Genomic DNA, 13,003 nt, shown 5'->3' on the forward strand with positions numbered 1-13,003 from the left:
ACAGACACACACACACACACACACACACACACACACACACACACACACACACACACACACACACAGTACCTCACAGTGTTAAATGAGAACCAGGGCTGGGCCCAGGTCTCTTGTTGATTACACAAAGCATGAGAATTCAAGATGCAAGTCTGACCTTCTGGGCTTTACTGAAGTGGTATTTTTAAAAGGTTAAATAAGGAAACAAGAAAGAAGACAATTTGAACCTCAGCCTCTCCTAGTCTGAACTTGAGTGCTTACAGTCCAAGCTTATATTTCCTTAGTCCTAGCTTAATATCAGCGCTCAAAACAAATGTGGACCCACATACTTAGAGCATGGTAAGTCAATAAAAAAAAATCTATCTTTCTATTCCTGCTCCATCCTTACCTTTTGAAGTACTTAACACATTGGTGCGTATCAAGTCATCCTGAAATTCTAACCTCCGTGATTTGCTTTTTTCAGACAGATGACTGAAAAATTTTAGGCTACACATAAAGATGACCTGACTTCCATCTGGTGGGGCAGTTGAATGCAAGCACGTTATTTAAACCAAAGTCCACAGGGAACAATAGAAAGGAGAGGTGGCAGAAGGAGAATGCATGCAAAGTGCAGCCAGCAGCGTGGAATGCATGGTGCATGAGAAGGAAACTGCCAAAGCAGGGCCTGCAGCTGTACAGGAAGAGCTGGTGTGGGAAGGGGCAGAACACTATTCCCTAAGAGACGGGAAGCTACCCAAAGACTTTAAACTTGAACAAAATGTGATTTATTAGATTTATATTCATGACAGCCAAATTCCATAGTAAGAGAAAAGGCAAAATGTTAGTGTCTATTTATTAGTGAAAAAATGGAATATTCCCACTCATTTCCCGTCTCTATGTTGTCTCAAGGAGCTGGAATGGAAAATATTAGCTCCAAGATCATCTGTAATGAACTATGGAGGGACACACAATGAGTTTAGTTGGCTCCTGGGTCCAACGGACAGCACAAATAGCAAACTAGGAACTATGTTAATGAAGACCCCAATTCATCTCAATGTCATCAAAGATGTTCAGCTTTGGGCTGTGCTGGTAATGGGTGTTTGGTGCCTGTGTTTCTGTGTGTGCTGCTGGCTACACTGGTTTGAGCATCTGAATGCTGTTTGCAGTTAATAGTATTTATAGAGTGGCAGGAAGTAAAAAATCTTGTGAATATCTCTGTGTTCTGAAAAAAAAAACTGGTCAAAAGCAGAAGGCAACATGAAAACATTACTTTTCAATTCTAATTTTGGCATCTGGAGGATATTCAAAACAAAATCATGAACACATAAGAAAAATAGAGTAAAATAGCGATTATGTTGTGCTACTCCAGGCTTAATTGTGGACTTTTCAAAGCCTATGAGGAAGGCTATAATTTTAATCTCCCCACCAAATACATGATTCCCTGGATTTCGTAACAGCCCCTTTGAGGTCATCTGTGAAAGGTCAAATTATTGGTCTAATTTTGGTCTGCTGGTCACAGACAAGAACAGGTTTGGTGGCAACCCCACAGGCTGTCAAACACAAAGTCACACTTGGGTAGGAAATCTTCAGGCATTCTTAGGGTAAAGTTCAGATACTGTACATAAACGTTTTAAAATGAGAGGAACCCATGTGGGTATGTTATTCTAACCATTGGTGACTTTGAACCCACAGAGTGAGATCACTTGGGTTTTGTCCGCCCTCTGATTCTATTCTTATATTTGACATGTAGGGACACCAATTTTTAAAAGTAATTACATGTATGTGTGTGCAGGTACTAGTCTAGAAAAGGGTATTGGATCCCCTGGACATGGAGGTACTTATGGCTGTGAACCACCAGGCCTGGGTGCTAGGAACTTCACTCAGGTCCTCTGAGAGTGCAGCCAGCACTCTTAACCCCGAGGCCATGGCTCCAGCCCAGCACTATTTCCGGTTTCCCTTGTCTGGACAGTCTGGTCCTTCACTCCGTCTTCCGGACTGCTTCATGCCTTGTGGTTCCTAACTCTTGCTGTGGTTCCCGCTGTTCATGAAGCTCAATCACTGACGCTGAAACTCAGTCCAGAGACTTGGGATTGTATCACCTGTGCTCTGGTACCACGTTGCTGCCACACCAGGCTCCGTTTTCTTGATGGGCACAAAGCAGACTGGGCGGATAGATGACTGCTGCGGAGTTCTTCACTGTCGTCATCTGCACCTCTCACAACAAGGAATGTAATTATTGTAATGGCAGTAACTGGAGATATAATTAAAGGAACACAATCCAAAAATATGCAGTGTTTTGTGGTACTGTTGCGGTGACATCACAGATGCTGACAACATCAGAGTTATTTGTGTTTGATGTTCTCATTCTGCCTAACACCCCACGACTGTTTGTCAGTGCAATTACTGTCTCCTCCTCCTTTCTTCTTCACATTTTTGAGATGGCCTCTCTACGTGTCCCCGGTGGTCCTGGAACTCACTGTGCAGATCCGGTTGGCCTTGAACTCACAGAGATCCTCTTGCTCTGGCTCTCGAGAGCTGGGATTAAAGGTGTGCACCACCAGGCCCAGCTCCAGTTTTGCTTTCATCACTATGAAATTCATTTTTGAAATCTTTTCACTCTCTGAGAGTGTCTGGAGCCTTCTTTTCGTTTCTTTCTTTTTCTTCCCCATTTCTTCCTTCTTCCCTGTCCCCTCCTTCTCTTCTTCTTTCCTCCCTTTTTCCCTTCTCCCATCCTTTCATTTTGTCTTACTTGCTTGCGTTTCCTCCCCTTCTTCCTCTCTATTTTTTCCTGTTTGTATTTTGAGACAGGGTTTTTCTGTGTAGCTCAGGCTTGTCTGGAAGCCACAACCCCCCTGCTTCAGATTTCAGATCTTATATACTGTGATTACAGGCCTATGTTACTTTTTTCTTTTCTTTTTTGTGTTATTTTTTTTTACTGTTTTTATTGAACTATACATTTCCCCCCACTCCCCTTCAGAACTGGCTGCTGCTGAGGTTCCTCAGTCCCTAGGGGCAGAGTCCAGAAGAGATCTGATTTATACTAGATGACTCCCAGGCCATTGTGATGCAGACAGTGGGTGCTTAGCAGAGCATGAGACGTGTGACTGGAGGCCAGGGTTCTGGTCCTGATTCAGCAGCAACATTTTACCAAATCCAATGATTAATGATGGAAAATCTTGCCACATTTACTAACTTCTCCACAACAAAAATTCTCAAGAGGAAACACGATGTCACCTAGGCATGGTGTCCCACACACCTATACTCTCAGCATTCAGGAAACTGAGGCAGGAGGATTACCATAAGTTTGAAGCTATCCTGGAATAGGTAGTGAGTATAATGCCATTCAGGGATACATTTGGAGAGACTATATGAAAAAATAAAAAAAACAACCAAAGAAGGAAGTCCCTCTGTCTTTGGAGCAGTGATTTCTCTGACTAGGAAGAGTGAAGGACAGAGCTCTGGAGGAAGCCACAGTAGAAGTCAGACAAGAGGCAGTGGGAATTATGAAAGAAGCACGAGATATGACTGAAGGTGATTAAAGATGCCTAACTGGAAACTCTTTTCTTCTTCTAAAAGACAGAAGGAAAAAACAAAACAAAACAAAACCCAACTCACACGGACTCGTGAGAGCTGAAACAGTTAAGCAGAGAGGGCCCTGTTAGAGACTCTACAGCCCCTGACGTCCAGTTACACCACAGTGCCCGTGCTGACACGACAACATGGCACTGGCACAGAACAGGTACCGACAGGGTGGGACGGAGATCCAGAAATAAGGCTGCATGGCCCCAGTCATTCCATCTTCCACAAAACTGTCAGAAGAAAGTCCATATTCTGGAGAAAAAGAAGACGTCTTCAGGGAATGATGCTTAGACAATCATATTTCCACAGGAGAGGAATGAAGCTATATCCATATTCTAACCCTATAATACCAATATTAATTCAAAATGAATCAAAGATCATGTGGCTGCTGGGCTCCAAATTCGGGTCCTTTGAAAGAATGTAAATCTCTCTTAATCACTGAGACACATATCCAGGCCCAAATCCAATTTTATTATGAAAGGCAGTGTTTTCTTTGTTTAATTTAATAATATTTTTAATTTTGCTGTGTTATGGAGTCACAGGAAACTGCAAAGCTGCTGCAGAGGAGTAATGCATATTCATCACTCACCTTTCCCCAGAGGTCACACCTACATAATCATAGAACAATCTCAACACTAGGAGTTCAGTATTGTTACTTTAATAATTCTATGTCATTTACAACTAGTGCATCACATTTGTATAGAAACCACAACAACAAACAAGGAACAGTACAATTTCTGTGCCAGCATTTTATTTTATTTTTTTTATTTTTTTTTTGGTTTTTTCGAGACAGGGTTTCTCTGTGGCTTTGGAGCCTATCCTGGGACTTAGCTCTGTAGACCAGGCTGGTCTCGAACTCACAGAGATCCGCCTGCCTCTGCCTCCCGAGTGCTGGGATTAAAGGCGTGCGCCACCATCGCCCGGCCTTGTGCCAGCATTTTATAATCTTGTTTTAATATCCTTCCCATAGATGTGATAATACATTCTGATCAAAAGCAACTTAAGGGGAGGAAAGGTTTGTTTCATCTTATACGTAAAGCTGACCATTGAGGGACATCAAGACAAGAACTTAAGTAGGAACTTGGGCAGATCTGCTTGCTCTTCCACACAGCATTACCTCCCATCACTGAATTTACTTCTCAGCTGAAGAGATACAGCAGGAACCATGGAGATGCTGCTTCCCAGCAGCAGAATGGTTTATACTCAAATAGCTTTCTTATATAGCTCGGGTCTACCTTGTCCAGGCAATAATGCTGTCTACATGGGGTTGGGCCCTATTATATAAATATTAGTAATCAGGACAGTCCCTCACAGATGCGCCTACACGACATCTTGGTCTCAGCAGTCTCTCAGATAAGTCTTTCTTCTCAGATGACCGTAGGCTGTGTCAGGTTGATGATCAGCGGTAATTAGGCAGAGCCCAAGAAAGCCAGTAGGATTCTACTAGGTGCTCTTTAGGTATTGGTAGCCACAGCTTTCTTTCTTGTCTCTGTCCATCTGTTCTGAGGAGTCAGAAATTCCTGCAAACAGAACCCTGAAGGTTGAACTAGGAACATGACGTTATTTTAGCCAATATGATGACACTGAGATTCATTCAAGTAGCTGCACACATCTCTAATATTGTGCTTTCCGGGTGGACACAATCTTACCTCTAAGCAAGATGCTAATTGCAATTAGTGTCTCCTCCAAGGAGAAAGAAAATCAATTTTCTTCCATGTAGTCACACTGGGTATATCAACCATACTCCAGCTTAGGCCCATGCTCAGGAATAGTTGATCAACACAAAGTGTGTGTGTGTGTGTGTGTGTGTGTGTGTGAAGAGAAAAAGAACACAAATTTGTGTGGGTAGGGAGCAGGGTCTTGGAAGCATAGGAAGAAGGAGAGAATATGATCAAAGTACATTGCATGAAAAAAATTTAAGCAAAAAAACAAGTTCCAGAAAAAATTGATGTAGCTAATTTCTCTCACTTCTGCTTTAGTTTTATTTCCTTTGATGTGCCATATCTTCAATTGTGTATTTATTTAATGTGGAGGGATGTCTTGCCTGCATGTATGTATATGTACCACCTGTGTACCTGGTGCCCACAGAAACCAGAAGAGGATGCCAGATTCCCTGAAACTGGAACTGCAGACAGTTGTGAGTGTGGGTACCGGGAACCAAACCTGGGCCCTCTGCAAGGGCAACAAGTGTTCTTAATCTCAAACTTCTTGACATGCAGTATTTCATTTTCTTTCAATTTCTTTTATGTTTTGATTTTCTCTTAGAGTACTTTAGAAATTTATTTTTGTTTTTCAATCACTTATTTATTTAGAGACAGGATCATCCCATGCAGCCCTAGAAGTTGCCATGTGGCTAAGGGTAACCTTGAATCCACAGGGGCACATCTGCCTTTGCCTCCTCAGTGCTGGAATTAAGGTTGTCTGCCATTACACCTAGTCCCTTTTTATAACCTAAAGAAGATTTAAATAAAACCAGAAACACCCACAAAACTGTCGTCCAGCATTTGCATTACTTTACAGCAGTCCTGTCTGTGACAGTAGAGCAACTTTGCTGTGTCTTAACATGTGCTTCTCAACCTTGTCATCAGTTGGTCATGTGGGTTGGTCAATCTATGAAAACGTTTTTTGGCCCAAAGTGCAGACAGTCAGGGCTGCCTTAGCTGGGCCCGGCTGCACTGCAGGTTCTGAGACACTACTGTGAGAAAGGGTAGCAGAAGCACTAGAGCTGGTGTCAGGGGAAACCCGTTCACTAGCATTTTTCAAATGGAGAGAAAGGATCCCTGTGCTTCTTAACAGCTATTACCTGCAGCTAAAAACAATTGTAACTTCGGGTGTTAACCACCACACCGGATGCTCTTTCTTTTCCACATGTGACAATAAGCATGCTAGGAGGCAGGTGGATTACAGGAAAGATTCTTAGCACACACTCATGTTTGGCTAAATAGTTAATAGACAGCATGACCCGAGCATAAATATAAATAAAAAACACTAGTAAACAAATACCTCCCTTCGTCCACAGTTAACTGTGCAAAAGAGCAAGAGTGGACAATTAACACATAAGATATTATGTGTCATTCCTCACAGTGTGAATCTTTACACTGTTCTGCCTAGCTCCTCAAGCCCCAAATTATCCTTTGTGCTGTGTGTGTATCCATGCTTCATACGCCCCTTGTCTGTTAGGTGCATAATAGCTGTCTTGGTCATCAGATCTTCAGTATTTTCAAGTAGCTGTAATCTTATTTAAGAATGGCTTTGTGATGATTGGGGCCATTGTCTACTTCTCACAAGCCAGGGTGAGACGAGAAAAGAATCTCAGTTGAAGAACTGACTAAATTGCACTGGCCTGTTGGCGGGTGGGTCTGTGGGGAATTGTTCTGATTGCTAAGTGATCTGGGGGTCACTCCAGTGTAGGAAGTTCCATCCTCTGGGGACATGGTGGGAAGAAGCTAGCTGAGCATGCACCTACCAGCTGCTGTGCTCTCCACGGGTTCTGCTGCTCTGCTGCTGTAGTGCAATGAATTCCTTGTTTGAAAGTGATGCCGTGTGTAAGAGCAAGGAGGTCATCTTTCAAATCTCCACCTTGCCTTCACTCAGTCATGAACTGTGAGCTGGAATTTTAAGCTGACATGAAGCTTTCTTCCTCTAGGGTGCTTTCTATCAAGGTATCTGTCACGGCATCATCAGAGTGACAGTAGAAACAGGCCCAGGCACATAGCTGTAACACTGGCCTCAGACATGAAGAGGCAAAGCCATAATTTATTTCCTTAAGTGAAAAAGTGTAAGTTCTTACTTAGTAAAGAAAGGAAAATCACTTTGTTGAGGTTGCTGAGATAGAATAAGAAACTGTGAAACTCTGAAGAGGGATAAAATTTAGCTATCATGTCAGACTGCAGAAACAAAGTCATCATTTGTAGTAGGTGTTCAGGCAAGAGGTAAAACTCATCAAATTTGAGTATACCTATGTATAAAAAAGAAGCAAGTGTCTCTGCGACTGGAACTCTGTGGGTTGAGTGCTTCACCAGCATGCAGGAAGCCCTGTGGCCGAGTGCTCCACCAGCATTTAGGAAGCCCTGTGGCCGAATACTCCACCAGCACGTAGGAAGCCCTGTGGCTAAGTACTCCACCAGCATGTAGGAAGCCCCGTGGCTGAGTGCTCCACCAGCATGTAGGAAGTCCTAGGTTTGATCCCCATCCCTGAGTAAACTGGGCATGGGGAGCTCACGCATTTGGAAAGGGTAAGCAGCGCGGTTAGAAGTTCAAGGTCACGCTCTTCTATATAGCAAGTTTGAAGCTAGCCTTGGCTAACTGAGAATCTGTTTCAAAAATAAGTAAAGGTGGACTGGAGAGATGGCTCAGTGGTTAAGAGCAATGGCTGCTCTTCCAGAGGACCTGGGTTCAATTCCCAGAATTTACATGGCAGATCATAACTGCCTGTACCTCCATTTCCAGGAGGTCCACTGCCTTCTTATGTCTTCCCTGGTCACCAGATACACAGAGATTCACAGACAAACATGCAGGCAAAACACCCACACACATAAATAATAAAAACAAATAAATTAGGTAACTAAAAATAAATAAATGACTATATGAACTAATAAGAGAATGAGTAAAAATCTATGTGGTTATCCCTTCTTTTTTCTTGATTTTACTGAGCATTTTTCTCTGCTCCCCTCCCTTCCTCTCTTCTCCCCTTCTACCCTGTCCCATGGTCTCCATGCTACCAATTTGCTCAGGAGATCTTGTCTTTTTCTACTCCCCATGTGGATTAAATCCATGAATGTCTCTCTTATGGTCCTCATTGTTGTCTAGGTTCTCTAGGATTGTGAATTGCAAGCTGATTTTTTTTTGTTTTATGTCTAAAAGCCTCTCATGAGTGAGTACATATTATATTTGTCTTTTGGGGTCTGGGTTACCTCACTCAATATGGTGTTTTCTAGATCCATCTTTTTGCCTGCAAATTTTAAGATGTCATTATTTTTTTCTGCTGTGTAGTACTCCGTTGTGTAAATGTTCCACAATTTCCTTATCCATTCTTCAGTTGAGGGGCATTTAGGTTGTTTCCAGGTTCTAGCTATGACAAACAATGCTGCTATGAACATAGTTGAGCTCATGTCCTTGTGGTATGATTGAACATCCTTTGGATATATACCCAAAAGTGGTATTGCTGGGTCTTGAGGAAGGTTGCACCAACTTGCACTTTCACCAGCAATGTAGGAGTGTTCCCTTTAACCCACAACCTCTCCAGCATAAGTTGTCATCAATGTTTTTTATCTTGGTCATTCCTACAGGTGTAAGATGGAATCTCACAGTTGTTTGGATTTGCATTTCTCTGATAACTAAGGATGTTGAGCATTTCCTTAAGTGTCTTTCAGCCATTTTAGATTCCTCTGTTGAGAGTTCTCTGTTTAGGTCTGTACTCTATTTTTTTATTGTATTATTTGTTCTTTTGATGACCAATATCTTGAGTTTTTGTATATTTTAGAGTTCAGACCTCTGTTTGATGTGGGGTTGGTGAAGATTTTTCCCTTTGTGTAGGCTGCCATTTTGTCTTGTTGACCATGTCTTTTGCTTTACAGAAGCTTTTCAGTTTCAGGAGGTTACAATCATTGTTTCTCTCAGTGTCTGTGCTACTTGTGTTATATTTAGGAAGTGATTTCCTGTGCCAATGCATTTAAATGTACTTCCCACTTTCACTTCTATGAGGTTCAGTGTGTTTGTTTGGCTTTATGTTGAGGTCTTTGATCCATTTGGACTTGAGTTTTGTGCATGGTGATAGATATGGATCTATTTTCATTCTTCAATGTGTTGATATCCAGTTATGCCAGTACCATTTTTTTTTTTTTTTGGTTTTTTCGAGACAGGGTTTCTCTGTGGCTTTGGAGCCTATCCTGGAACTAGCTCTGTAGACCAGGCTGGTCTCGAACTCACAGAGATCCGCCTGCCTCTGCCTCCCGAGTGCTGGGATTAAAGGCGTGTGCCACCATCGCCCGGCTGCCAGTACCATTTGTTAAATATGCTTTCATTTTACCATTTTATATTTTTTGCTTCTTTGTCAAAAATTAGGTGTTTGTAGATGTGTGGATTACTATCTGGGTCTTCGATTTGGTTCCATTGGTCCTCTTGTACATTTTTATGCCAATACCAGGCTGTTTTCAGTACTGTAGCTCTGTAGTGGAGTTTGAAGTCAGGGATTGTGATGCCTCCAGAAGTTCTTTTATTGTACAGGATTGTTTTGGCTATCCTGGGTTTTTTTTGCTTTTCATATGAAGTTGAGTACCATTCTTTTAAGGTCTGTGAAGAATTTTCCTGGGATTTTGATGAGTATTGCATTGAATCTGTAGATTGTTTTTGGTAAGATTACCATTTTTACTATGTTAATTCTACATACCCAAGAGCATGGGAGATCTTTCCATTTTCTGGTGTCGTCTTCAATTTTTTTTCTTCAAAGATGTAACATTCTTGTCATACAAGTCTTCCACTTGTTTGGTTAGAGTTACTCTGAAATATTTTATGCTATTTGTGGCTATTGTGAAGGGTGATGTTTCTCTGATTTTTTTCATGGCCCATTTATTATCTGTGTAAAGGAGGGCTACTGAATTTTTTGAGTTAATCTTGTATCCTGCAACATTACTAAAAGTGTTTATGAGTTGTAGAAGTTCCTTGGTAGAATTTTTGGGGTCACTTATGTATACTATTATATCATCAACAAATAGTGAAAGTTTGACTTCTCCTTTTTCTATTTGTATGCTCTTGATCTGCTTTCATTGCCTTATTGCTCTAGCTAGGACCTCAAAAACTATATTGAATTGATATTGAATGAGTGGACAACCTTGTCTTGTTCCTGATTTCAGTGGGATTGTTGTGAATTTCTCTCCATTTATTTTGATGTTGGCTATTGGTTTGCTGTATATTGCCTTTATTATGTTTAGGTGTGTTCCTTTTATCACTGCTTACTCCAAGGCCTTTATCATGATAGGATACTGTATTTTGTTGAAATTTTTTCAGCATTGAATGAGATGATTATGTAGTTTTTATTTTTAAGTTTGTTTATATGGTGGATTACATTGACAGATTTTCTTATGTTGAACCATCTCTGAGTTTCTGGAATGAAGCCAACTTGATCATTTTGGATAATGATTCTGATGTGTTAATGGATTTGATTTGCCAGTATTTTATTTAATATTTTTGCATTAATGTTCTTGAGCGATATTTGTCTATAATTTTCTTTCTTAATAATATCTTTATGTGGTTTGGGTATCAGATTAATTGTAGCCTCATAAAAAAAGTTTGGCAATGTTCCTTCTGTTTCTGTTGTGTGGAACAATTTGAGAAGTATTGGTATTAGTTATTTGAAAATCTTGTAGAATTCTGAGCTGAAACCATCTGGTCCTGGGCTTTTTTGGTTGGGAGACTTTTGATGACTGTTTCTATTTCTTCAGCAATTATAGGTCTGTTTAATTTGATTATCTGGTTTTGATTTAATTTTGAGAAGTGATATTTATTCAGAAAGTTGTTCATTTCCTTTAAGTTTTTCAAGTGTGTGGAGTACAAGTTTTTGAAATATGACCTGATGATTCTCTGTATTTCCTCCATGTCTGTTGTTATCCCCCCCCCTTTTTTTGTTTTTTTGTTTTTTTAGACAGGGTTTCTCTGTGGCGTTGGAGCCTGTCCTGGAACTAGCTCTGTAGACCAGGCTGGTCTCAAACTCACAGAGATCCGCCTGCCTCTGCCTCCCGAGTGCTGGGATTAAAGGCGTGCGCCACCACCGCCCAGCTTATTTCCCCCTTTTAATTCCTGATTTTGTTAATTTGGATATTGTCTCTCTGCCTTTTTGTTAGTTTGGATAAAGGTTTGTCTATTTTGTAGATTTTCTTGAAGAAGCAATTCTTTGTTCTCATTAATTTTTTATTTTTTTGCTTCCATTTTGTTGATTTCAGATCTCAATTTGAGTATTCCCTGCTCTAGTTCTCTTAGATGAGTTTACTTCTTTTTGTTTTATATTTTTCAAATATTTTGTTAATTCACTAGTGTGGGATTTTTCCAGCTTCTTTTTGTAGGCATTTGGTGCTATGAACTTTCCTCTTAACATTGCTTTCATTGTGTCTCAGAAATTTGGGTATGTTGCATGGTTATTTTCATTGAATTTTAGGAAGTCTTTCTTTCTTTCTTTCTTTCTTTCTTTCTTTCTTTCTTTCTTTCTTTCTTTCTTTCTTTCTTTCTTGGCCCATTGATGCTTCATATGAGCATTGCTTTATTTCCATGTGTTTGTGGGCTTTCTGGAACTAATGTTAGTGTTAAATTCTAATTTTAAACCATGGTAATCCAATAAGATACATGGGGTTATTCCAATTTTTTTTGTATCTGTTGAGGTTTGTTTTGTTACCTAATATGTGGTCAATTTTTGAGAAGGTTCCATGAGGTTCTGAGAAGAAGATATATTCTTTTATGTTTGGATGGAATGTTCTATAGATGTCTGTTAAATCCATTTGAGTCATAACATCATTTAGTTCCCTTATTTCTTTGTTCATTGTTTTTTAATCTGACTGACCTGTCCAGTGGTGATAGTGGAGTATTGAAGTCTCCCACTATTAGTGTGTGGTGTTTAATGTCTGATTTAAGCTTCAGAAGTGTTTGTTTTACATATGAGTGTGCCTTTGTATTTGGGGCATAGATGTTCAGAATTGAGACTTCCTCTTGATGGATTTTACCTGTGACTAATATTAAATGTCCTTTTTTGTCTCTTTTTACTGATTTTAGTTTGAAGTCTATTTTTTTAGATATTAGGATAGTTACACTATCTTGTTTCTTAGGTCCATTTGATTGGATAATTTTTTCCCAACCCTTTACTCTAAGGCAATGTCTGTCTTTGAGATTGATGTGTGTTTCTTCTATGCAGCAGAAGAATGGATTCTGTTTTCATATCTAGTCTGTTAGCCTGTGTCTTTTTATAGGTGAGTTGAGTCCATTTATATTAAGGGATATTAATGACCAGTGATTACTATCTCCTGTTAATTTAGTTTTTGTTGTTGGTGATGCTATTTTGTGTGTGTTTTCCCTTCTTTGAGATTTGCTGGTGTGAGATCATCAATTGTCTGTGTTTTTGTATATGTAGCCAACTTCCTTGTACTTTGTATGGGGCTGAGTTTTTGGCTAGGTATTGGTTAAATAGGCTTTGTCATGAAATATCTTGTTTTGTCTTTCTATGGTGAGTGAAAGTTTTGCTGGGTATAGTAGTCTGAGCAGGCATCCATGGTCTCTTAATGTCTGCATAACACTTGACCGTGACCTTCTAGCTTTCATTGTCTCCATTGAGAAGTCAGGTGTAATTCTGATAGGTCTGCCTTTATATGTTACTTGGCCTTTTTCCTTTGCAGCTCTTAATATTCTTTCTTTATTCTGTATGTTTAGTGTTTTGATTATTATGTAGCTAGGGTACTTTATTTTAAAA

This window comes from Microtus ochrogaster, chromosome 5 (genome assembly GCF_000317375.1).
Source record: "Microtus ochrogaster isolate Prairie Vole_2 chromosome 5, MicOch1.0, whole genome shotgun sequence".
In the NCBI taxonomy this organism is placed as follows: Eukaryota; Metazoa; Chordata; class Mammalia; order Rodentia; family Cricetidae; genus Microtus; species Microtus ochrogaster.